We start from the raw sequence: 23,171 nt of genomic DNA on the forward strand, positions 1-23,171 counted from the left end.
AGGAAACTTATAATATATGCAACACCTCAATTTGGCTATTTACATTTCACTACATATATATATATATATATATTTTTTTTTTTATTTTTTGACAGGCAGAGTGGACAGTGAGAGAGAGAGAGAGACAGAGAGAAAGGTCTTCCTTTTGCCGTTGGTTCACCCTCCAATGGCTGCCGCGGTAGCGCGCTGCGGCCAGCGCACCGCGCTGTTCCGATGGCAGGAGCCAGGTGCTTCTCCTGGTCTCCCATGGGGTGCAGAGCCCAAACACTTGGGCCATCCTCCACTGCACTCCCTGGCCACAGCAGAGAGCTGGCCTGGAAGAGGGGCAACCGGGACAGGATCAGTGCCCCGACCGGGACTAGAACCCGGTGTGCCGGCGCCGCAAGGCGGAGGATTAGCCTGTTGAGCCACATATATTTTATTACATATCTATAATGTGTCCATCTCTCAACTCATGCTTCAGCATGCATATTATCAACTAGCATTCAATATTTAGGTACAAGTTTTTTCTTTTCATGTAAAGTCATCACACAATGAAATACACAAATATATATATTTTTTTGACAGGCAGAGTGGATAGTGAGAGAGAGAGGCAGAGAGAAAGGTCTTCCTTTTTGCTGTTGGTTCACCCTCCAATGGCTGCTGCAGACAGCGCATCTCGCTGATCCGAAGCCAGGAGCCAGGTACTTCTCCTGGTCTCCCATGCGGGTGCAGGGCCCAAGGACTTGGGCCATCCTCCACTGCCTTCCCGGGCCATAGCAGAGAGCTGGCCTGGAAGAGGGGCAACCGGGATAGAATCCGGTGCCCCAACCGGGACTAGAACCCGGTGTGCCGGCGCCACAAGGCGGAGGATTAGCCTGTTAAGCCATGGCGCCGGCCGAAATGCACAAATATTAAAAGTACATCCTCTGAGTTTCTGAAATGCATACACCTGTATAAAGCAAACATCTGTGGAGATATAGAACATTTCTATCTGTAGCTGCCTCTTTTTAAGTGAGGAAGTTGAAGCAGAGGGAGGTGAAGTACTCCACCCACAGTTACACTGTCAATAAGTGATAGAGCTGGAATTTAAACCCAGGTAATCTGGCTGCAGTGTTTGTGCTCCTAACCACACCACCATAATCCCTGTAGGTTATCCTCACATGTTTGCCTGTCCATTTACACTGATGTGCACACACAGAATGTTTAGTTTTAGCATAAGTGTGTAGACCAAGAAGTGATAGACTGGATTTAGTATAAGTGAAAATGTTCTAGAAATACTTCAGTTCCTTGCAAAAGGCTTATGGCAGGAGAAATTCAGAGAGTACTAGGGAGGATTTCCATATAATAACCCTGACTTAATTGACAACCTTGATTATGTTTCCACATATATTGGTGAAGTGATGAATTTGCTAATGATGATACTGAGGTTTAGGAAAATCCTAAAGTGGTACTTGAACAATTATGAGTAAATTATGTTCAGTATAGTTTGTATTAAGCATTTTTGCCCTATTTTAATTAGGAGAAATTGTTTAACTATGTGTGATATTGGTAGAACCACCTATCCTGATACCTCAGATTCCAGAATAGTAAAACTGATCAATTTGGCATTTATGGAGTACAATATTTATGAAGTTTTAAAAAAGGAAATTGGGTGGGATTTCTTGACCTTTCCAAATAAATTGCATCAAAATGTAAAGTTTGGCATGAATATATTAATTTTTTTCTGATTTTCAATACTTAGGTGGATTATCACAATGAAAAGAAATTATTGAACTCTGAAGTGTCTTTCCTGCACATTAAACATGTCATAAAAGTTGACCAGTATTCTTTGTTCATTACTCAGATAATGAAATAACAGCCATCGTGTAATTTTTAAAAAATCCTAAGGATAGCTTAAAAAAGGCAAGTAGTTAGCAAAACCTGGCCAGTCACTAGAGGGCAGAGCAGTACTGTACTTCAGTCTTTATTTGAAAATTTCTGATTTAAAAATTGCTGAGCTTGATGGAAAATTTATTGATGCACAGTTGAATAGAGATTTCGTCATATTCTTATGGTCTTGTCTTGCTGTGAAATTCAGTAACATGCTTTACATTCATTATCAAAGGAGCTTTTCTTGCAAATTACATTAATTGCTTCCAAAATGGCTTGATTATTTAGAAGAATTTAAGTATCCCTCAAGAGAAAATGCTAATGCTTACAAAGAGTGAGGCGTTAAATCACTTCTACTCTGTGGAGTACCTTGAAATTGGATTGTAATATAAACTTTAGGTAAGACTTTATGAGAAAATAAGTTACTTTGAGATCAGACTTTACTAGTACTGTACTCTAGGAAAGAGTTCATTGAAATATGGATCATTTTTTTCATCATTCTGTTAACTAAATTGTGTTAACTCATCAAGATTCTGAAATTGCAAAATTGTAAAAGCAAGTGAGCTAACTATAGCTTCTTTTTCCTTTTATTTATTTATTTATTTTTAACCATTCATTTATTTGAAAGGCAGAGAGGGAGACACACAGGCAGACAGGAATCTCCCATGTGCTGGCTCACTCCCCAAATTCTCACAACAGCCAAGGCTAGGCCATGTGAAAACCAGGAGCCTAGAACTTAGTCCAGGTCTCCCACATGGGTGATATGGTCCCCACTCCTAAGTCATCACCTGCTGCCTCCCAGGCTGCACAAAGCAGGAAACTGGAATAGGGACCAGAGCCAGGACCTGCATCCAGAAGGGATGTGAGCATCCCAAATGGTGTATTAACCTCTGTGTGAAATACCCACCCCATTTACCTTCTTCTTCTTCTTTTTTTTTTTTAAGATTTATTTACTTGATAGTCAGATTTACACTGACTGGTTCATTCCTCAGTTGGCTGCAATGGCTGGAGCTGTGCCGATCTGAAGCCAGGAGCCAGGAGCTTCTTCTGGGTCTCCCATGTGTGTGCAGGGGCCTAAAGACTTGGGCCATCTTCTACTGCTTTCCCAGGCTACAGCAGAGAGCTGGATCGGAAGTGGAGCAGCTGGGACTCGAACCAGCGCCCATATGGGATGCTGGCACTGCAGGCAGTAGCTTTACCTGGTATGCCACAGCGCCAGCCCCTTGCTTTCTTTTTTGAATGTTAAAATTTTGTCAATTGACTATTCATTTAATTTGTGTTCTAAATTTTCTATCATCCTGATATATTTTCATTCTGATACATTTTTTTCTGACACATTTTAAAATTCTGTAGTGATTAACCTGAGTAGTTCATTGTCCCATCAGAAACATTTTATCCTAAATTCTGTATAATTTGAATTTTATTTTGTAGAAATTATAATATCCATTTCTAATATGAACAACATGGGATATCATAAAAAGCACTGGACTTTGACATCCAATTTGAAACTTTATTGTTAACCTATTTTGACCTTGAGGAAGTCACATGACCTCTTTGAATTTTCTTTTTTTTTTTTTTTTTTGACAGGCAGAGTGGATAGTGAGAGAGAGAGACAGAGAGAAAGGTCTTCCTTTTTGCAGTTGGTTCACCCTCCAATGGCGGCCGCGGCCAGCGCACTGCGGCCAGCGCACCGTGCTGATCCGAAGCCAGGAGCCAGGTACTTCTCCTGGTCTCCCATGCGGGTGCAGGGCCCAAGGACTTGGGCCATCCTCCACTGCCTTCCTGAGCCATAGCAGAGGGCTGGCCTGGAAGAGGGGCAACCAGGATAGAATCTGGGGCCCCAACCGGGACTAGAACCTGGTGTGCCGGCGCCGCAAGGCGGAGGATTAGCCTGTTGAGCCGCGGCGCCGGCCTTTTATTTTCTATTATTTATTTACTTTGTTAAATTGGAGAGGCAGAGAGAGAGAGAGAGAGAGAGCAAGCAAGTGAGCACAAACCCATGTGCTAGTCCACTCCCTAAATGCGCATAACAGCTGGTCTGGGGCCAAAGTTGGGAGCAGTCTTCAGGTCTTATGTGTGAATTTTGGGAACCCAATTACTTGAACCATCACCACTGCCTCCCAAAGTCTATATTTAATAGGAATCTGGAGTCAGGAGCCAAAACACAGAGTTGAGCTCAGATACTCTTATGTGGAATGCAGGGATCTCAACTGTGAGGCCAAATGCTTCCTCCTTGGACATCTTTTTGTAAATTGGAAACAGTATGTCATTATTTACCACTGAATTGTTCAGAGGACTGTGTATGCCTGTGTGTGTGTGTGTGTAGAATGAAACCTTATAAAGTTTATTTTTAGTGGATGAAGCTCATTAAAAACTCAGCAATAACTTTGGAATGGCTGATTATATCATAATCTGGTAAAAAGAAGGTACCTTTTTTATGAATAAATGGTACCAGAAAGTGTAGCTTCAAAACCAAAACCCAAGTCCTGATTTCCAACTTCCTCCCTGTCTCTTAGCTATGCTGGCTGCTTAATTTTTCTGTAATTCCCCACTCTTGCTTTTTCTCAACTCTTTAAGTCTATCCTTGGTTTATTTCCATGTTTCCCCTCTCTGTGTTTCTCCTGACTGTCTCTGGTCTCTTTCTGTGTTTTTCTTGTCCCAGGAATCCTCAGGAAGACCCCAAGCCTCTAGCAGTACCTGGTATCATCTCCAGCATGTTGTAGATGTGGAGGATTCACTGGGATATTGAGAAATACCAGAGGCGAATTGTTCCACTGTAGTAAGTCAATCAGCATTTATTAAGTGACTGCTATTCACAGAGTTAGTGGTACTTTAGGGGAAGAAGAATGAGTTAGGAAACAGCCTAGAAGAAACAAATTGTAATCCCTTCTCAATGATTTTGGCCTGTTGGACACACCAATGAAAATAACAACAAATTAAAAAGCTGACAGATAATCGTATAAATGAATTGTGTTGTGTGTCTGCTCAAGGAGCCCAGGTTAATGAAGTAGAGAAAGGTGGTATCAGCTAGGTTTCTTGCATGGGTTTAAAATTAGGTTTTGAAGTATGGTTGGAAGAGAGATGAGGAGAGAGAGAGTGGAAGCCATTCATTTCTGTGGGGCGTTGGCAGGCCTGTTCACTTGCTTACGAGTAAATGCCTGATGTGGGGGTAGTAAAATGAGAGTGAGAAAATCAGCCTACCAACAGCTAACTTTCCTTAAGCTCCCAGTCGTAGAGAAACTCAAGTTATGAAAGGTAGTACAGCCAAGTTGAGACTTTCCATAAACATAAGTGGTATGTACTGCCAGCTTTAGAATTTACAGAGTTTAAGGGTAAATTATGATTATGAAGCAATAAAGAAGTACTATGGCATAAAATTACTGCAGACTATTAGAACATGATGCAGGAGTGCATTTTAAATGTTAGAATGAATTAAAATAGCAAGCTTTAGTATAACAAGTCTGTTTTATTTTTGTGTTGAAAATTTATTTTTGTTCTCATATGTTAGTCTGATTCAGTAGATGCATCATGGTTTTTAGAGTTAAATATCAGAGTTGGATGTGGTTTGAATCCCAGATCTGCTACCTGTGTAACATTTGAAATCTACTTAACAACAATAATTCTAGTTTCCTTGTATTTAAACTAATGAGCATATTTACTGTGAAAAGTTATGTGAAATAAAATAATTTTATGAAGTCCTGAGAACCTGCTTGTTACTTGCGCATACTTAAAATTACCTTTAAACTAGTTAAATACAGAGTTATTTCTGGGAGTTTCTTAGAAGTAGGGGCAGTGGTTTTGGTACAGGGCAATAAGCTGCTGGTTGAGATGCACTCATCCCATTTTGGAGTACCTGGTTCTTGTCCCATCTATTCTGCTTCTAGTCCTGCCTATACATCCTGGGAGGCAGAGAAGATGGCTCAAGAGCTTGGGCCTCTGCCACCCATGGGGAGACTTTGTGGCATTCTGGTCTTCTGACTTCTGCCTGATCCAGTCCAGCTATAATGGGCATTTGAAAGTGAAACAGCAGATAAAAAGTCTCTCTCTCTCTCTCTCTCTGTCTGTCTCTGCTGCTCTGCTCTTTACCTCTGATTCCATTATACCTCTCTCTCCCCTTTCTCCATACTCCTGAATTCCTCCATGTGGAGTTTATTACTTTCATATGTTTCTACTTAATTATGTACATCCAACACTAGGTTTTGCTTGTTTTGAATTTTACATAAAGTGTTTGTTTTCTTCTGCAACACTTATTTTTCCTGCACAGCCTTGTGTTTGCGAGAATCAGTATGCTTATATTTGTAATTCATCTATGATTGTATTTATACATTTCATTACATGAAAATGCCACTGTTTACTTTCTTTTTATGACTATTTTGGCTACTCTCAACCAACTTCAACCTCCACAAGTTACTGCCAAATGGCTTTCCAAAGAACTGTTACATTTTATACTCCCCTAATCATGTAAGTGTTTCCTCTCTTTTATCTGCTATAATTCTTATGAATTACTGGATTTCTGCTTAATGTATCTACCATGTATTTGTAAGTCATATTCTATGTGAATATTACTATATCTGGGCAGAAGTTTGAAAACAGAGATCATTTTCTAAGTTTCCTGTACCCCAGTCTTATTATTGACCCTAATGACCTCCATTTTTTAGTTCATTTATTTGCAGCATCTTTATTTCTTTCAGTTTTCTAGTTGTTGCTTATACCTTTTCTCAACTCCAGTTAAGACTTTGTATGCTAAAGTAGTTAGCTGTGTTTGCTCCCTAAATTTTTTCTTTCAGAAAACCATTTCATAGTAATGTAATGTCTCTTATGATTAATGAACATTATTGATTGTTCCTTACTTCTAAGACAGACACACAAACATGTGCACGTCTTTTACTGATTTCTTTTTCCCTTCATTTGGGATGGAGAAAGAGTGACCCACAGAGGACTGTTTGCAAGCTGCAGTGACTTGATCAAGTTGTATTTTTTCTGTATTGCCAAAGTCCCGGAAGCTTGAGTTAGTGATTCAAGTCGTTTTGTTGCTTTTTCCCCTTTTCTATGCTTCACTCACTTTTGTTTTTCTTGGCCAATAATTCTTTAGGTATCTGGTTATCATTGTACATGCCATTCAAGTTTTAATCGTAAAAAAATCCTGCTAGGCCGGCGCCGTGGCTTAACAGGCTAATCCTCCGCCTTGCGGCGCCGGCACACCGGGTTCTAGTCCCGGTTGGGGCGCCGGATTCTATCCCAGTTGCCCCTCTTCCAGGCCAGCTCTCTGCTATGGCCCGGGAAGGCAGTGGAGGATGGCCCAAGTCCTTGGGCCCTGCACCCGCATGGGAGACCAGGAGAAGTACCTGGCTCCTGGCTTCGGATCAGCGCGATGCGCCGGCCGCAGCGGCCATTGGAGGGTGAACCAACGGCAAAAAGGAAGACCTTTCTCTCTGTCTCTCTCACTATCCACTCTACCTGTCTAAATAAATAAATAAAATTAAAAAAAAATCCTGCTAATCTTTTTTTTGTTAAAGATTTATTTATTTATTTATTTGAAAGTCAGAGTTATACAGGGAGAGAAGGAAAGGCAGAGAGAGAGGTCTTCCATCTGTTGTTCACTCCCCAGTTGGCCGCAACGACCAGAGATGCACCTATCCGAAGCCAGGAGCTTCCTCTGGGTCTTCCCACATGGGTGCAGGAGCCCAAGGATTCGGTGCTGGTTGGCGCTGGTTCAAGACTCAGCTGCTCCACTTCTGATTCAGCTCTCTACTATGGCCTGGGAAAGCAGTAGAAGATGGCCCAAGTCCTTGGACCCCTGCACCTGTGTGGGAGACTCGGAAGAAGCTGCTGGCTTCAGATAGGCGCAGCTCCAACCGTTGCGGCCAATTGAGGAGTGAAGCAGTGGATGGAAGACTTCTCTCTCTCTCTCTCTGCCTCTCCTCTCTCTGTGTAACTCTTTCAAATAAATAAATAATTCTTTTTTTTTTTTTGACAGGCAGAGTGGATAGTGAGAGAGAGAGACAGAGAGAAAGGTCTTCCTTTTTGCCGTTGGTTCACCCTCCAATGGCCGCCGTGTCTGGTGCACCGCACTGATCCGAAGCCAGGAGCCAGGTGCTTCTCCTGGTCTCCCACGCGGGTGCAGGGTCCAAGGACTTGGGCCATCCTCCACTGCCTTCCCGGGCCATAGCAGAGAGCTGGCCTGGAAGAGGGGCAACCGGGATAGAATCCGGCGCCCCAACCGGGACTAGAACCTGGTGTGCCGGCTCCGCAAAGCAGAGGATTAGCCTGTTAAGCCACGGCACCGGCCTAAATAAATAATTCTTAAAAAAAAGAAAAAGAAAAGTAAATGTGGTAAACACTGAGATTTTTTTCCCTACTCAGTGGCCATAAGTTTCTTAAAAGAACAGGGCAAAAATCATGAGTACTGTAAAAGTTCTTCTGGTAAGTAGTTTTATTGAAACAAGACATTTCTTCTTTAGCTTTACTCTACTTTTTAGAAAACTGGGAAAGGTAGACCAGTGATCTGTAAGATTTTTTTTAAACCCCAGCATTTTAAATTCTGTCTTCTAAACTGAAGTGAAAAAAATGTTTCTCCCTGTTTGCGCATTACCAGAGTCTGAATGTATCTGCTTTACTGGGCTTTAAAGGCCCATAGCGATGTCACAGCCACCTCCGTTACTGTCTCTCATACCACAGCAAGTGGGGCATATCCTTCCTCTCTTCGTTACTTGGGGTTGATTTGTTATAGGGAAATTATATGTTTATTTTTCTTTGAGAAACTATAATGAATGCCTTTGAATACATAGTTCAGTGTAAAAGCTTGAGTTTGGCCTTCTTGCCCTTTCCCATCTTCTCCAAACCTTAACAGTTGTGACCAGGGCAACTCATCCTACCCTTTGTTAATTGCCATACAACTTAACTCCCTGTCTTTTCTCACACTCCAGTTACCATCTTTGAATCAGTGTTGGTTTTTCCTATTTAGCCTTTGGGTCTTCCATTATCCACTGCTGGAGGCAAATTGGCCTTCCCTTCCTGCTAGGGACACCTCTACTCCAGGAAAATGGTGAGTGAGGGCCAGGATGATTTCTTCCTAACTTCATTCAGTCTTCCCATTGCTATTGCTGGGACTCCTTTTTACTTTTAGATGGATTAGCGCTATCACCACTTTTAAGAAGTTATTTGAATTCTCAGGTTATTACATAACTGGTATTTCCTAAACATATCACTTGTCCAGGATTCACTTTGAGAGTTTCTATGACCTCTGCAACAAAAGCAAAATGTGCTAGAGATCAGGCTGCCAAGTGGAGGAGACATAACCTCATCTTAACTCCCCATGGATTGTAAATACCACCCAGTCACCCTGGAGCATCCTAGCAGAGAGCTCTGTATTGATCATTAAAAGGTCGAGTAGGTGCTTCCTGACCTTTATCAAAGGACACAAAATAATCATGATGTTATGAATCTACTATGTGAAAATCCCATGGAAGAGATAAACCTTAGGCTAAGAAAAGCATAAGACAGGAGAACTTTGCAACTAAAATGAAAATAGAAACATCTTTAATGAAAAATTTATTTTTTAGAACATTCACTTAATGCTAAATCAAATTTGGAGTTGTAATAAATAGGTTTTTTAAAATTTGTTTAATGCTAAATTACTTTTTATTGAAAGCCTACTTGTTAACCTTCCACCTGCAGCTCTATATGCACAAAATATCCAAGACCCACTGGGCTGTACAGCCATGAGCAGCAAGAAGTCATACTATTTGTGATAATTCGCACCTCCCAACTGCTTACTTGACAAAACTCTAAGAAAACATTATGCTGAGTGTTGAATTTCTCCAAAGAAGCAGTTGGTACCATCCTATCTCAAGAACAGATTACTTTTTGGTTCCTCAAGAATGTAAGAAGAGGGACCGGCGCTGTGGCTCACTTAGCTAATCCTCTGCCTGCGGCGCCAGCACCTTAGGTTGTAGTCCTAGTTGGGGTGCCGGGTTCTAATCCCGATTGCTCCTCTTCCATTCCAGCTCTCTGCTGTGGCCTGGGAGGGCAGTGGAGGATGGCCCAAGTCCTTGGGCCCCTGCACCCACGTAGGAGATCAGGAGAAAGCCCTGGCTTCGGATCTGCCATTTGGAGGGTGAACCAACGGAAGGAAGACCTTTCTCTCTGTCTCTCTCTCTCTCTCACTGTCTAACTCTATCTGTCAAAAAAAAAAAAAAAATGTAAGAAAAGAAACATCCTTTTATGCTGATGAGGGGAAATTAGGAGAAATTACTTGACATGAAAACTTTACTAATAGGAAAAATGCTCATTCTGTTTTAAATTGTGTCTTTGATTAACGTAAAAAGTCTTGATCTGTTAAGTATTCACATTTATATTGTAAATTATCAGTGATAAAAGTTTATTTTGTAGCATTAATTCACTTAGTATTTTGTTAACTCAGACAGGCTTTAAAGTGCTTTGCAAAGCCTTCAACACTCATTTAATATTCTTAATTTGATGTCTTCTTAAGGAGAACCGTGTGTTCCCAAATGATTTAAGTTGCAGCAAGTATCAGAAATAAACTGTGGTACTAATAAGATAACTTGTACAAATAATTTTTAAATACAGTAGAAAATTGATAAATAAACATGTGTTTTGATTTTTTTTTCCTAAAGAGGCTAGCAAATGGATTATGACAGCTTCTAATTGAATGGAGTTACTAGAAAAGGTTTTTTTTTTTTTTAATTAAACTTTTATTTAATGAATATAAATTTCCAAAGTACAGCTTATGGGTTACAATGGCTTCCCCCTCCCAAAACTTCCCTCCCACCCGCAACCCTCCCCTTTCCCGCTCCCTCTCCCCTTCCAATCACATCATGATTCATTTTCAATTCTCTTTATATACAGAAGATCAGTTTAGTATATATTAGGTAACGATTTCAACAGTTTGCCCTAGAAAAGGTTTTTTAAATGTTTAATCAAGATTAAATATTTTATGATGTATTTAATTTTTACTCTTATTTTACATCTGTTACACAACAAAATTAAATAAAAAAGACAAATAGAAAAATAAGCTCAAGATTAAGCTTTATGTAATTATTCAAATAATTATATATAGATTTACCTATATTATTGAAAAGCATTCCACTAAAATAGTTTAGCCTCATTCAGATTTAGGTGTTGTTGCAATAATATTTATTTTGTCTTCGAGTCTATATTTGGCTAAGAAACATTAAAATGTTCATGTAGGTCTGTAATTTTGGGGAAAAAGAAGTGAGCAATGAATCTGTTTTCGGAAGTTCATTTCCTAGTATGTTACCATTCATTTAATCTTAGTTGTAAAATCCACATTTCTAAAAGGCTGACTAGATTTCATTAAATATGAAAAATAAATCACCAAGTGTTTTCTATAAAAACAATAGAACAGAAAGTGGAGCAGCTGCATTTTCATATTGATAGATGTTTTGAGGTAGTAGGACCCTGCTGGGATGCCTGCTGGGATGCCCACTGGGACGCCATTCTGCTGTTAAAGATCCCTGAATGTGGTTTTTCCTGTGCATATGCCAAGCCATTTTCTTCCACCAAATCTTGCTCAGAATCTGTGCATTTCTTTTGTGCTGAGCTGGTAGACACTTGATGCTATTTTCCTGTGCTAGCCAAGAATTGAGTCTCCTTTGAATGATGGCATCATTACTCTTAGGTTAAGGTATGTCTTGATCTTAGAGGAATCTTGGCTTCTGTTTTCATCCATTTATGGTTATTTGCCATTACTTAACCCTTACACTGCACCTTACATTGTGCATTTGTTAGAACTAGGAAGATGGTATTGTTACTTCTGTGAGCCCAGAACTGCCCAGTAGACATGGAGTTTGCGTTTTTATCACTTAGCAACCTGCCAACTGCTAAGAACCATCCTAGAACTTGGGAAGGTAGCACTGGGCAACTCTGAGTCATAGACCATCTAGATCTCCAGCAAGGAGTGGGTCTGATTTTCATTGAAGGGATTCCTCCAGTCAGCTGTTCTTTCAGGATTGAAGCTCATCAAGAACAGCCTTTCTTTCTGCTCTTATTGGAGTTTACTCAGTGATTGAGCTGAGTACATTTTTTTTTTCTTTTAAACTTCTGGTAATGTACCAGAAATTTTAGTTCATTTGTTTGAAATTATTTACTTTTTTTTTTTTTTTTTTGACAGGCAGAGTGGATAGTGAGAGAGAGAGAGAGACAGAGAGAAAGGTCTTCCTTTTTGCAGTTGGTTCACCCTCCAATGGCCGCTGCGGCCGGCGCATCTCGCTGAGACGAAGCCAGGTGCTTCTCCTGGTCTCCCATGCGGGTGCAGGGCCCAAGGACCTGGGCCATCCTCCACTGCCTTCCCGGGCCATAGCAGAGAGCTGGCCTGGAAGAGGGGCAACCAGGATAGAATGCGGCACCCCGACTGGGACTAGAACCTGGTGTGCCGGCGCCGCAAGGCGGAGGATTAGCCTGTTAAGCCACGGCACCGGCCTGAAATTATTTACTTTTAAAGGACTTCCAAGACCCTTTCCATCCTTAGGTTCTGGCTCTTTTATTCTTTGCATTTGCTAAGGTTGATGAAATTGTGATGGGATTATCTTCTTTTTTCTTCCTTTATACTTTTATGGGACCTTAGAGATGATTAAGGGCCACCCACCCTTCCCCACCTACTGTTCCACACTCAAAGGTTACAATTGTGGAAAGGATGAACCATGGACAAGTTTAATTTATCAGATTTAAATCCACAATCTTCAATGGAGACCTCAGGACTCATGGTCTATAATTAAAAGGCTCCTGGTGATCATATGGATGTGTCTGGAGTAGAAGTGTACAATAAGAGGCTAAGAGGCACAGATTTAAAATAATCATTTGAGTCACAACCCAGTTTTATGCTGTAGGGAATTAAGAAACTTTGAGGAAAGAGATGTTGTTTTGCCTAGGATAATATTTGGCCTTCGTGGACAGAAATAGAGAAGGAGATTATAGATATCCAGGCAAATGATAAGAGGCAAAAAAAAAAAAGCCCCCAAGTGCAGAGAGCTGGGCCTTGAATACATCTTGACACCCAATGAAATGCCCACTACAAACACTTCCCACCTCTCCATTCCCTGTTTGACATTCTGGGAGGCTTTTAAATTTTTTTGATTTATTAAATTTTTATAACTTGCCTTTGTTTTCTTACAAGCAATTTCCCTTAAAGTGTCATTAGTAATATAATTAGTTGTGTTCTGAGATTTGCTTATATACTTCAAATTGCTCTTTCATCCTTAAATATGTTAAGTGGATGCTTTTCTGGTGAACATATTTTTTTATTTTCTTTTTTGGATCTTAATTTTTAATTTCTGTTTTACAACCTGCATTTTCTTCCGCAAAGATCTTTTTAGGTTCGCAAACAAGAAGCAGCTGTCTGAAATATGTTCATTGACTCAGCTGAGTGTCTACAGTTGCCCAACAAAAGTTATTTGATTTGGGGTAGTGTAAAGAAATCAAAATAAGTGTTCAGATTAAATCTTGGCTGCTATAATGAGAGCTTCTGTCTATAACTTGAAGTTTTGAAATCCACAGTTAGCGTAATCTTAGGATGAAATTTGGGGAAATTTGAGTCTAAACTTTGAGATTGTTAATAAGAGGACTGAAGTGGTAGAGTTCAGTATTTCTTCAGAATTATTTTTTTGGTCCTTAATGTAAAACCTGAATCTTCATTCAAGGCTGACCTGAAAAGGGATACATCTCAATATTATTCCAAAGGAAAAAAAATTAGATTTTATGTCTGTGTTGTTTGGTGAAAAGCAAGGAATACTTTAGTTCACCAGAGAAAATCAATTCAAACACTGAAATGAACAAGGCCAGAGTATATTGAGAATCATGTCCCAGAAGACTTTCAGGAACTGTAAAATTGAATGCAGCAGTATGAAACTATTCTCAGTTTTTTTGGTGCTTATTATACACTGCAAAGTGTCTTTTTGAGAGACCATTGTTCAATTTTGGAAGCAAAAGATTATTGATAAGCCTCTGGCATAACTAAATGTTCATAATGGAATAGTGTATTAAAATAATAAATAAAACCTTTAGAAATGCAGGTTAATTTTAAGATTCTGTTTTTTGAGATGCTTTTTTTGAAAATCTTGTATTTTCAAAGTCTCTACTTGTGATTCTTTATCTCTAATAGCTACAGTAGGACCAATATGGTTTAGAAAGTACTTAACACCAGGGGCTGGAGCTGTGGTATAGCAGTTAAGGCTGCCACCTGCAGTGCTGGCATCCCATATGGGCGCTGGTTCTAGTCCTGGCTGCACCATTTCTGATCCAGCTTTCTACTGTGGCCTGGGAAAGCAGTGGAAGATGGATCAAGTAAGTCCTTGAGCCTTTGCACCCATATGGGAGATCCAGAGGAAGCTCCTGGCTCCCAGCTTTGGATCAGCCCAGCTCTGGTCATTGTGGCTATCTGGGGAGTGAACCAGCAGATGGAGGACCTCTCTCTGCCTCTCTCTCTCTCTCTGCCTTTCAAATAAATTTTTTTAAAGAAAGACCTTAACACCAAATTATAACCAATGATAAACTCATTAAAATTTGGCATGTTAGAAATGCTATGCTTTTATTTGAAATGAAGTCTTATGTCTGGACTGTTGAATTGGGACTGAGAGAAGATATGTTAGAATCACTTGTGTAAAATCTTAAGGATCTCTTTGCTTTAGCTACCCAAGCATAAAATTAAATACATTGATTTATTTTACATATTCATATATAATTCTTAGCACAAATTATGAAAAACAAATGTTCTTATTTAGTAAGATTGAGAGGATTTGACCTCTTCATAGATAGGTTCTAGCTACTTTATAGACATATGATACAAAGTGGTATTTTAAGTTACATGGGATCTAGATAATATGAAAACAGTTTTTTTTTTTTAAAGAAAATATTTATGTGTTTATTTATTTGAAAGTCAGAGTTACAGTGTGAGAGAGATCGTCCATCCCGCTGGTTCACTCCCCAGATGGCCACAATGGCCGGGACTGTGCCAGGCCAAAGCCAGGAGCCAGGACCTTCTTCTGGGTCTTCTATGTGGATGCAGGGTCCCAAGCAATTGGGTCATCTTCTGCTGCTTTCCCAGGCCATTAACAGGGAGCTGGATTGAAAATAGAGCAGCTGGGATGTGAACCAGTGCTCACATGGGATGCCAGCATCGCAGGTGGCAGCTTAACCTGCTATGCCACAGCGCAGGCCCTATGACCACAGCTTTCAAGCATAAGCTGAATACTTCTTTTCATGGAAAGAACCTAGGTTGACAGCAAACATTTTGTAGTCCAGGTAGAAACCTTATTGAAAGTTTATTGTATTTTTGAAACTGTTGTGTTATACTATTAATAGTTCCTCAAGATAGCATCTCTTATAAGTTATGAATTATTTAGAGATTGAAGACAAGAATGCAAAGGAATAATATGAGACAACAGTGTGTTTTATTCTGAACATGTTTTATTTGTTTGAAAGGCAAAGTGACAATGAGAGGGAGAGATAGAGTGAGCAAATGAGAGAGAGAGAACCTTCCATTCACTGATTCATTCTCCAAATACCTTCAGCAGCCAGAGCTAGGCCAGGCTAAGTGTAGGGGTCAGAAACTCCATCTAAGTCTCCCATGTCGGTGACAGACACCCAGTCATTTGGGTGATTCTGCCACCTCCCAGAGTGTATATTGGCAGGAAACTGGATCCAAAGTAGGGGTGGAACTTGATCCTGGACATTCAAATATGCGTTGTAGGCTTAACCTGCCAGCAGTGAGTTTAACCCACTATGCCACAACACCTGCCCCAACTATGGTATATTTTATATTAAGTGTTAAATAGCTCATTAGAATATGAATTAGTGAGTTAATTAAACCTTTCCAGGAGAATGTTAGAATCTTATGATAAATTTTTGCATAGATCCAAATTTGTCCTTTTTTCAGACTACCTCTCATAGAGCAGAGGATCAGTATATTGTGAATGTTGAATAACTGCTGGTTGTTTAAATAAAGTGATGTTAATGATATGAGTTTTGATGACGTTTTTATACTTTATAAAATCTGTTAATTATTTGCTTTTTAAAAAAATAATGTAAGTAGGGGCTTGTGCTGTGGTACAGTGGGTTAAAGCGTTAGCCTGCAGTGCTGGCATCCCATATGGGCGCCAATTTGAATCTCAGCTGATCCACTTCCTATCCAGCTCCCTGCTAACACAGCTGGGAAAGCAGCAGAGGATGGCCTAAGTCTTTGGGCTCCTGCACCCACATGGGAAACCCGGAAGAAGCTGCTATCTCCCGTCTTCTTTGGATTGGCTGAGTTCTGACCATTGCTGCCATTTGGGGAGTGAACCAGGGGATGGAAGACCTCTCTCTCTCTCTCTCTGCAACTCTGTGTTTCAAACAAAAAATAAATAAATAAAACTTAAAAAAAAATGCTAAGTATAGCTGGCGCCGTGGCTTAACAGGCTAATCCTCCGCCTTGCGGCGCCGGCACACCGGGTTCTAGTCCCGGTTGGGGTGCTGGATTCTACCCCGGTTGCCCTTCTTCCAGGCCAGCTCTCTGCTATGGCCTGGGAAGGCAGTGGAGGATGGCCCAAGTGCTTGGGCCCTGCACCTGCATGGGAGACCAGGAGAAGCACCTGGCTCCTGGCTTCGGATCAGCGAGATGCACCAGCCACAGCGGCCATTGGAGGGTGAACCAACGGCAAAAAGGAAGACCTTTCTCTCTGTCTCTCTCTCTCACTGTCCACTCTGCCTGTCAAAAAAAAATGCTAAGTAAACTTTTTTGTTAAAATTTGTTTATTATTTGAAAGGCAGAATTATATAAAGAAGGAGAGGGAGACAGAGAGCGAGCGAGCGAGCGCTTCCATCCTCTGGTTCACTCTCCAAATGGCTGCAAAAGCCAGAGCTGGACCAGACCAAAGCCAGAAGCTGAGAGGTTCATCTGGGTCTCCAACATGGGTGACAGGGGCCCAAGCACTTGAGCCATCTTCTGCTGCCTTCCCAGGTTCACTAGCTGGGAGTTCGATTGGAAGTGGAGCAGCTGGAACCAGCACTAGTACACATATAGGATGGCAGTGTTGCAGGTTGCTGCTTAACCTTAGCACTGTGCCACAATGCTGACCCCCAAAACTATTAAATAAACTTCAGTTGCCTTTGTTAGTAGTCAGTTAGATTTTCTTAGTGATGGATGAAAATGAAAGATGAACCTCCTGTGTGACTTTGTATTAGCCCCAGATCTTTCACCTTGAGTAAGTTTTGGGACCTTGAGCAAATTTCTTAATTTTTACTAGAATTTCTTCTTTTTTTCCATGAAGGAGTTAAATTGGCTTGTCTCCAAAGTTTGTTCTAGTTCTCAAATTCTATTATTTTGAATGAAGGATAAAATGGGAGTTCAAAATGAGTGAAAGACTATACTTAAAGTAGATGAGGTTAATAAGAAAAAGAGTTCCACATTAACTTTTTAGCAGACTTTTGATAAGGAAGAAAAAGCAATCAAATAGTAGAGGAAACATTTCTTAAAGGAGAAGGAGTCTGAAGTACAGTAGCAAAACCTTAAGTGAAATGAAATGGCAATGAGATTTGTTTGATTAGAGCAAAGAACTTTTCTTAGGGTATGATAGTGAGTTTTCATATTTTGTGTGTGAGTAATCTCAACAATTTCTGCTAAAATGGTTATTTACATCTGTTCTTGATAAAACTTTATTCTGTATAGTTTTAAACTTTGGGCAGTTTTGCTTCAGAAAAACACATAGGAATCATATTATTCATTTCCTCTTTAACATTGGATTGTTTCCTTGAAAAATTCCGTGCATAGGCCAAAGTTCAAAAGTCTCAGGCTTTTGAAGATAAAAATAATACTGATGAAGATGAAAGATCACTGTTGTAAAAAAGGGTCTCCCTTTGATCAATTACTCTTGATAGCAGAAAACAGGTTATTTGTAGGACTTATTTCAAACTTTTTCTTAGACATTTCTGTTACTTTGGTTAACGTTTGTTTGCTGTAAACTCTGGAAAATGAGCATAACGTGCCACACGTAGGACAGTTTTAGTGAAGGAGATACCAGTTCATTAGAAATACGCTTCCTGATGTTGAAGTACGTATCTCTTCTACATTTGCAAGTTTCTTTTCATGTGAAAGACTCACGGAAGAGCTGCTGTAAAACAGGAGTTGTCTTCAGTGACGGTCTTCAAGTATTCATTTATGGTGATGGACAGACATGAGCAGCTCTTTACAGAGTGGTCTGACCACAAAATATAAACTGAAGCACTCTTTTTTAGGGAAAAAATGCGCTCAAACTTACAGATGATGTAATTTGACCAAAACCATTAATAATACTTATAATGATATATGAGGAACCTTCAGAGGCTCATGGAAAATGTAAATTGTAAAAAAACAGTGCTTGAATTAAATAAAAATTTGGGCTGAAATAAACTAAAATTTTATTTCACATGAACTTTTTGAAGTACCCTTGTATTTTTCGAGGGAAATGAACCTGTAGGTGAATCATCTAAAAGCCCTCTAGCTGAAATAAGTGTCATAGGAGCCTGAAAGTGAGGCATTCACATATTTGAAAATTCTAAATAGTATTAAGAATTTTCTGGGCCAGCGCCTTGGCTCGCTAGGCTAATCCTCCACCTGCGGCACTGGCACCCTGGGTTCTAGTCCCAGTTGGGGCGCCGAATTCTGTCTCGGTTGCTCCTCTTCCAGTCCAGGTCTCTGCTGTGGCCCGGGAGTGCAGTGGAGGATGGCCCAGGTCCTCAGGCCCTGCACCTGCGTGGGAGACCAGGAGGAAGCACCTGGCCTCCTGGCTTCGGATTGGCGCAGCGCGCCGGCCGTAGTGGCCATTTGGGGGGTGAACCAACTGAAGGAAGACCTTTCTCTCTGTCTTTCTCTCACTGTCTAACTCTGCTTGTCAAAAAAAAAAAAAAAAAAAAAGAATTTTCTGTATTGATTCTACTTGATTATAACATCTTTGATCCAGAAGGCAGATCTGGATGTTCCTTCTGACACCCACACTGTGTAATTCCTTGTCTCACCGCCCTTTAATTTTTCAGATTATTCTAAGCGTATGGTAGTAGCATAAAAAGGAATCATTTGCATTAATTTTAAACTTTGATATCACTTTTAAAGTTTTGGACTGGAAGCCTTTGGGACTCTGACCGTTTAGCCGGATGACTGATCCCAGTGTATGGCTGCCAAGTCAGGGGAAGACACTGAGGAGCGTGATGCGCAGAATTGCTTTGACTCGCCCCTTTGCTTTGGCAGCAGTTGTAGCCTGGCAGCAGCAGCACCAAATCTGTGTACTTGCACATTTGAAAGCTGCTTTTCTTAGGCTGCCACAGCAGTTTGTATAGAGGAGGAGCCAAAGTAAGATGTCTGCAGAGACTTTCTCAAAAGCAATTCACATGTAACCTACAAAGAACTCCTTTTTAGATTTGGACCTGTCACTACACTCTCCAGATTCCTGTTAAAGCCTGAGCTAAAGAAGTGCTACTAAGGAAAGGCCTGATAAGTTCTGCTGTACTGAAATCTGTACTAGAATGCTTTCAACAAATACAGCTTAATATAATTTAGAGCAGGAAGGACCATCTCCAGGGCCACATGGGAAAACCTGAGTTTTTAAGGTTAGGTGATTTAGCCAAGACATGCTTCTGCCTACAGTCAACATTTGAATCCAGGTTTTCAGACTTTAACGGTTATATATGTTTACCATGTCAGAATATGGTCCTATGAGTAGTAAGAAGTGCATTGTAAACAATAATAAAAAGAACATTTTAACCATAGCTTAAAAACCAAATATGAGGGGGTCTGCTAAAAAAATTATGGAAAATGCATATTATATAAAAGCTATGCATACATTTAAAAATATTTTGCACTGAATGAACTTTTAATTTATTTTCAATGAACTTATTGATCCCTAAAGAAGTGTCAGTTGCCATAAATAAGGTAAGGATACTTGGGTAAAAGTTTGAGAGTCTGGAGATTGGAATTGGTTCAGAGCTGAAAAGGTGTGTGGTGTGCCTAGTAGTTGGTGATATGATGAGAAGGAATGATGACAGTTTTGAGGGAAATAAGAGCATTTCTTCTCTAGTTTAACTAAGGGTTGACCCGTGAATTCCTGTTTATTGGCCATCACTTTCTGTGCACATGCCGAAGGTGTAGTGCTCCCTCAGCTAAAATGAGATTAACATGGTACTGGCAGCAGTTAGCCTAGGGACTTTTTATATTAACAATGAAGCTGTAGTACTTTCAGATTAGAATGGAAGCATTCCATTTTCTATTTGGTAAAGAAATAAAAGACAGTGCAGTATAGTTGAAAGAGATCTGATTTTATGGATCTAAACTCTGAAAATAATAGGTTTGGTGAATTTGAGCCAGCCTTTGGCTCATGGGTCTTGTTTTCCTCTTCTGTCAATTGGAGGACTAGATGATCTCCAAGGGCTAGGTTTGCAGTTCCTAGCAATTCTAAAGGATATCATTTGTAGAAGAGTAGTTCCTTAAACAGAAATTGTACTATAAATTAAATATGACACCTATAACAGTAATAACAAATGCAAAAAGTTTTCCTAAAGGAGCCAGTTACAGCAGGCTGTAGACAACTCATTTCAAAGTAAATATTTTTCATTCCATCAGTGAGTAGGGTGCTCTCCAAATAAATCCATAATTTCTGTTTTACAGTGTGGGAATCTGAAAATATCTAGAAAATTTTAAGCTTTGAAAAGTATAGAATCCGCTTCCAAAAGGCAAATGAAGACCACAAATAAAATGATTTAGGGAGGTGTGGATTTCATGTGATTAAATCTAACTATAAACTTTTATCTGAATTACTCCAGGCTAATGCTTCTAAATGCTTAATTGGACATCTCAGCTTTTCATTTTGCCTTTTGTCTTTATAGCATGTTGTGTTTTCACTATTTTTTTTTAAAAGATTTATTCATTTACTTGAAAGTCAGAGTTACACAAAAGAGAAGAAGAGGCAGGGGGGAGGGGGGGGTCTTACATCCACTAGTTCACTCCCCAGTTGGCCACAATGGCCGGTGCTGTGCCAGTCCAAAGCCAGGAGCCAGGAGCTTTTTCCAGGTCTCCCATGTGGGTGCAGGGGCCCAAGGCCTTGGGCCATCTTCTACTGCTTTCCCAGGCCATAGAAGAGAGCTGGATCAGAAGCGGAGCAGCCAGAACTCAAACCAGTAGCCATGTGGGATGCCGGCTCTGCAGGCGGTGGCTTTACTCGCTATGCCACAGCATTGGCCCCTAATTTTGTTTTAATAGTCCTGACTTGTGTGAATGTCACCCACATAGTTGAAAGAGGGCCTTGGCCAGCTGTGCACTTACAAGGACACAGTACCTTCCTTTTAGGACTTTGCTGCAAACAGTACTGACTTCTCAGTATCAGATATAGTATATGTAGAACAAGTGAATTTGTTTTCCGATAGCATAGAGCAGCAGTAACTGTAATTACTGCTCTGTTGTAATGATGCTAATCTTGTATTATCATCATCTGAAGTGAATGATAATAGCATGTTTGTTAAATTGGATCTCCTTTCTAACTTGTGTACTCAGCTTTTATAGGTTCCTGGACCACTTAGGAGATAATTGAACTGTTCCTTATTCTTTATGGTGGTGGCAGAGGTTCAACTTGAGATTTAAAATCAATATTACCAGTCAGAGGTGTTTTGTTTGTGCGCATGTGCATGTGTTGTATTTTAAAAGGTAGGCATTTGTCCACCAGCTCAGATCAGTAATTGGCAAGGAAATTCTGTAAAGGATGCTGATTTCCTCACAGACTCTTAGAAAGATTATTTCTCAGAATTTAGATGTAAGAGAAACTTTATAATATGTATATCCACTAGATGGCACCTTTTAATTGTGTTTAGAATCAGCCTGAACCATTCTTGACCAGAGAGTGTAATTGAAGCAAGCTTTTTTTTTTTTTTTTTTGCCTTTGAAGGTTATTGATGAATATTTGAACTCATGGTTACTTTAAAGTAATCTTAAAGTGAGAAGATTTTTATTATTCATTTTATTGTACTGCCCAGTCATTGCATGGACCATTTGTATATCTCTAATGTGTTCCTGAACACAGTTTGTCATTGAGAACCTGTTTTAGTAACACTGAGAAGCCTACTTTCCTAACCATTTAAGTTCTTAATTTATAAAATATGGAGAGAACAGAAACAAATTGTCCCCTACTAGAATTACCAATTAATTAGAAAATAATCTTCATTTCTTCCCAGTGTAGGGCATTGTAACTATAGCAGATATATCTATCTAGTCATTTTCCAAAGAGTTAATTCTAAATAAGCTAACAGTCTTAATAGTGCATACAAGTTTGTGAATGCTTTAGTTAGTTAGCTTGGTATTTGTTTGAGAGGCATAGAGGCAGAGATGGAGAGAAAGATATATTTCACCTCTTGGTTAACTCCCCAGATTCCTGCAAGAGTGAGGGCTGGGTCAGGCTGAAGGCAGGAGCCAGAACTCCAGCCTGGTCTCCCATAAGGATGGCAGGAACCTAAGTACTTGGGCCATTATCCTCAGCCTTCTCAGGCACATAGCAGGGAGGTAGATGGAAGTGGAGCAACGAGGACTCAAATGGGTACTCCATTGCAGGATGTTGGTGTCACAAGTGGCGGCTTAACCCACTGTGCCACAATGCCAGCATCGGTTCTTTCCTTTTTTGATTTTTGAGTTACTAGTATTTTGAGTTTTAAAAAGTGTTAGAAAATAAAATTTCCCAAAAGAAGAAAAACTAACCTGTAATTGTATTATAGAGAGGATTTTGTAAATAATTTAATATTTTTTCTAATAGGATACATTTGTATTTCTGCATATGTAGAAGCACATATTTGTCATTTTGCAGAAAAATAATTATACTCATATAGCCCAGAGAACCTGTCCTTCTTTACTACCACTTGTTTATCTTGAATGGCTTTTCCTGTCAATAAATCTATTAGACTTCTTAGTCATTACAAATTGTTTCATTTTAACCAATCTCCTACTGTTTATATTTAGTCCCTCCCCCATTTTTTCTCTAACCACAGATTTTTTTTATATGCAGAGATATTCCTTGTATTTACTAATCAGAGCACTGCATTAAAGCAGCATTGGTCAACCTAGCACAGCAGTTAGTTAATAATAAGTTGTCTATCATGTTGAATGAATTTGTTACTTTTGGGTTACATGAGGTTAATGGTTAGTAATAGTTAATTGCACTTTCTTTAAAGTTGTTTTAAATGTTTATATTCCATGATTGATCATCATAATAGCAAACTTTCCTTGAACTTACTGTGTACAAGGCACTACTATAAGTCATTATATATATATATATATTTGCACAATACATATTTATATA

At 39.8% G+C, this 23,171-nt stretch overlaps 1 protein-coding gene across 9 annotated transcripts in view; it reads left to right on the plus strand.

Moving 5' to 3' along the window:
* The window catches only part of BBX (BBX high mobility group box domain containing), a 280,483-nt gene that overhangs the window by 129,500 nt on the left and 127,812 nt on the right, over window positions 1-23,171 (plus strand). The window contains exon 1 of one of the 9 annotated variants that reach the window (XM_062207589.1): window positions 4,546-4,630. The exons of the other annotated variants lie outside the window; for them this stretch is intronic. The gene's annotated coding sequence lies outside the window, so the exon portion shown is untranslated. Of the gene's footprint in view, window positions 1-4,545; window positions 4,631-23,171 lie in introns of those variants that run through there. 9 annotated transcript variants of the gene reach the window in all.

Source organism: Lepus europaeus, chromosome 2 (genome assembly GCF_033115175.1).
Source record: "Lepus europaeus isolate LE1 chromosome 2, mLepTim1.pri, whole genome shotgun sequence".
NCBI lineage: Eukaryota > Metazoa > Chordata > Mammalia > Lagomorpha > Leporidae > Lepus > Lepus europaeus.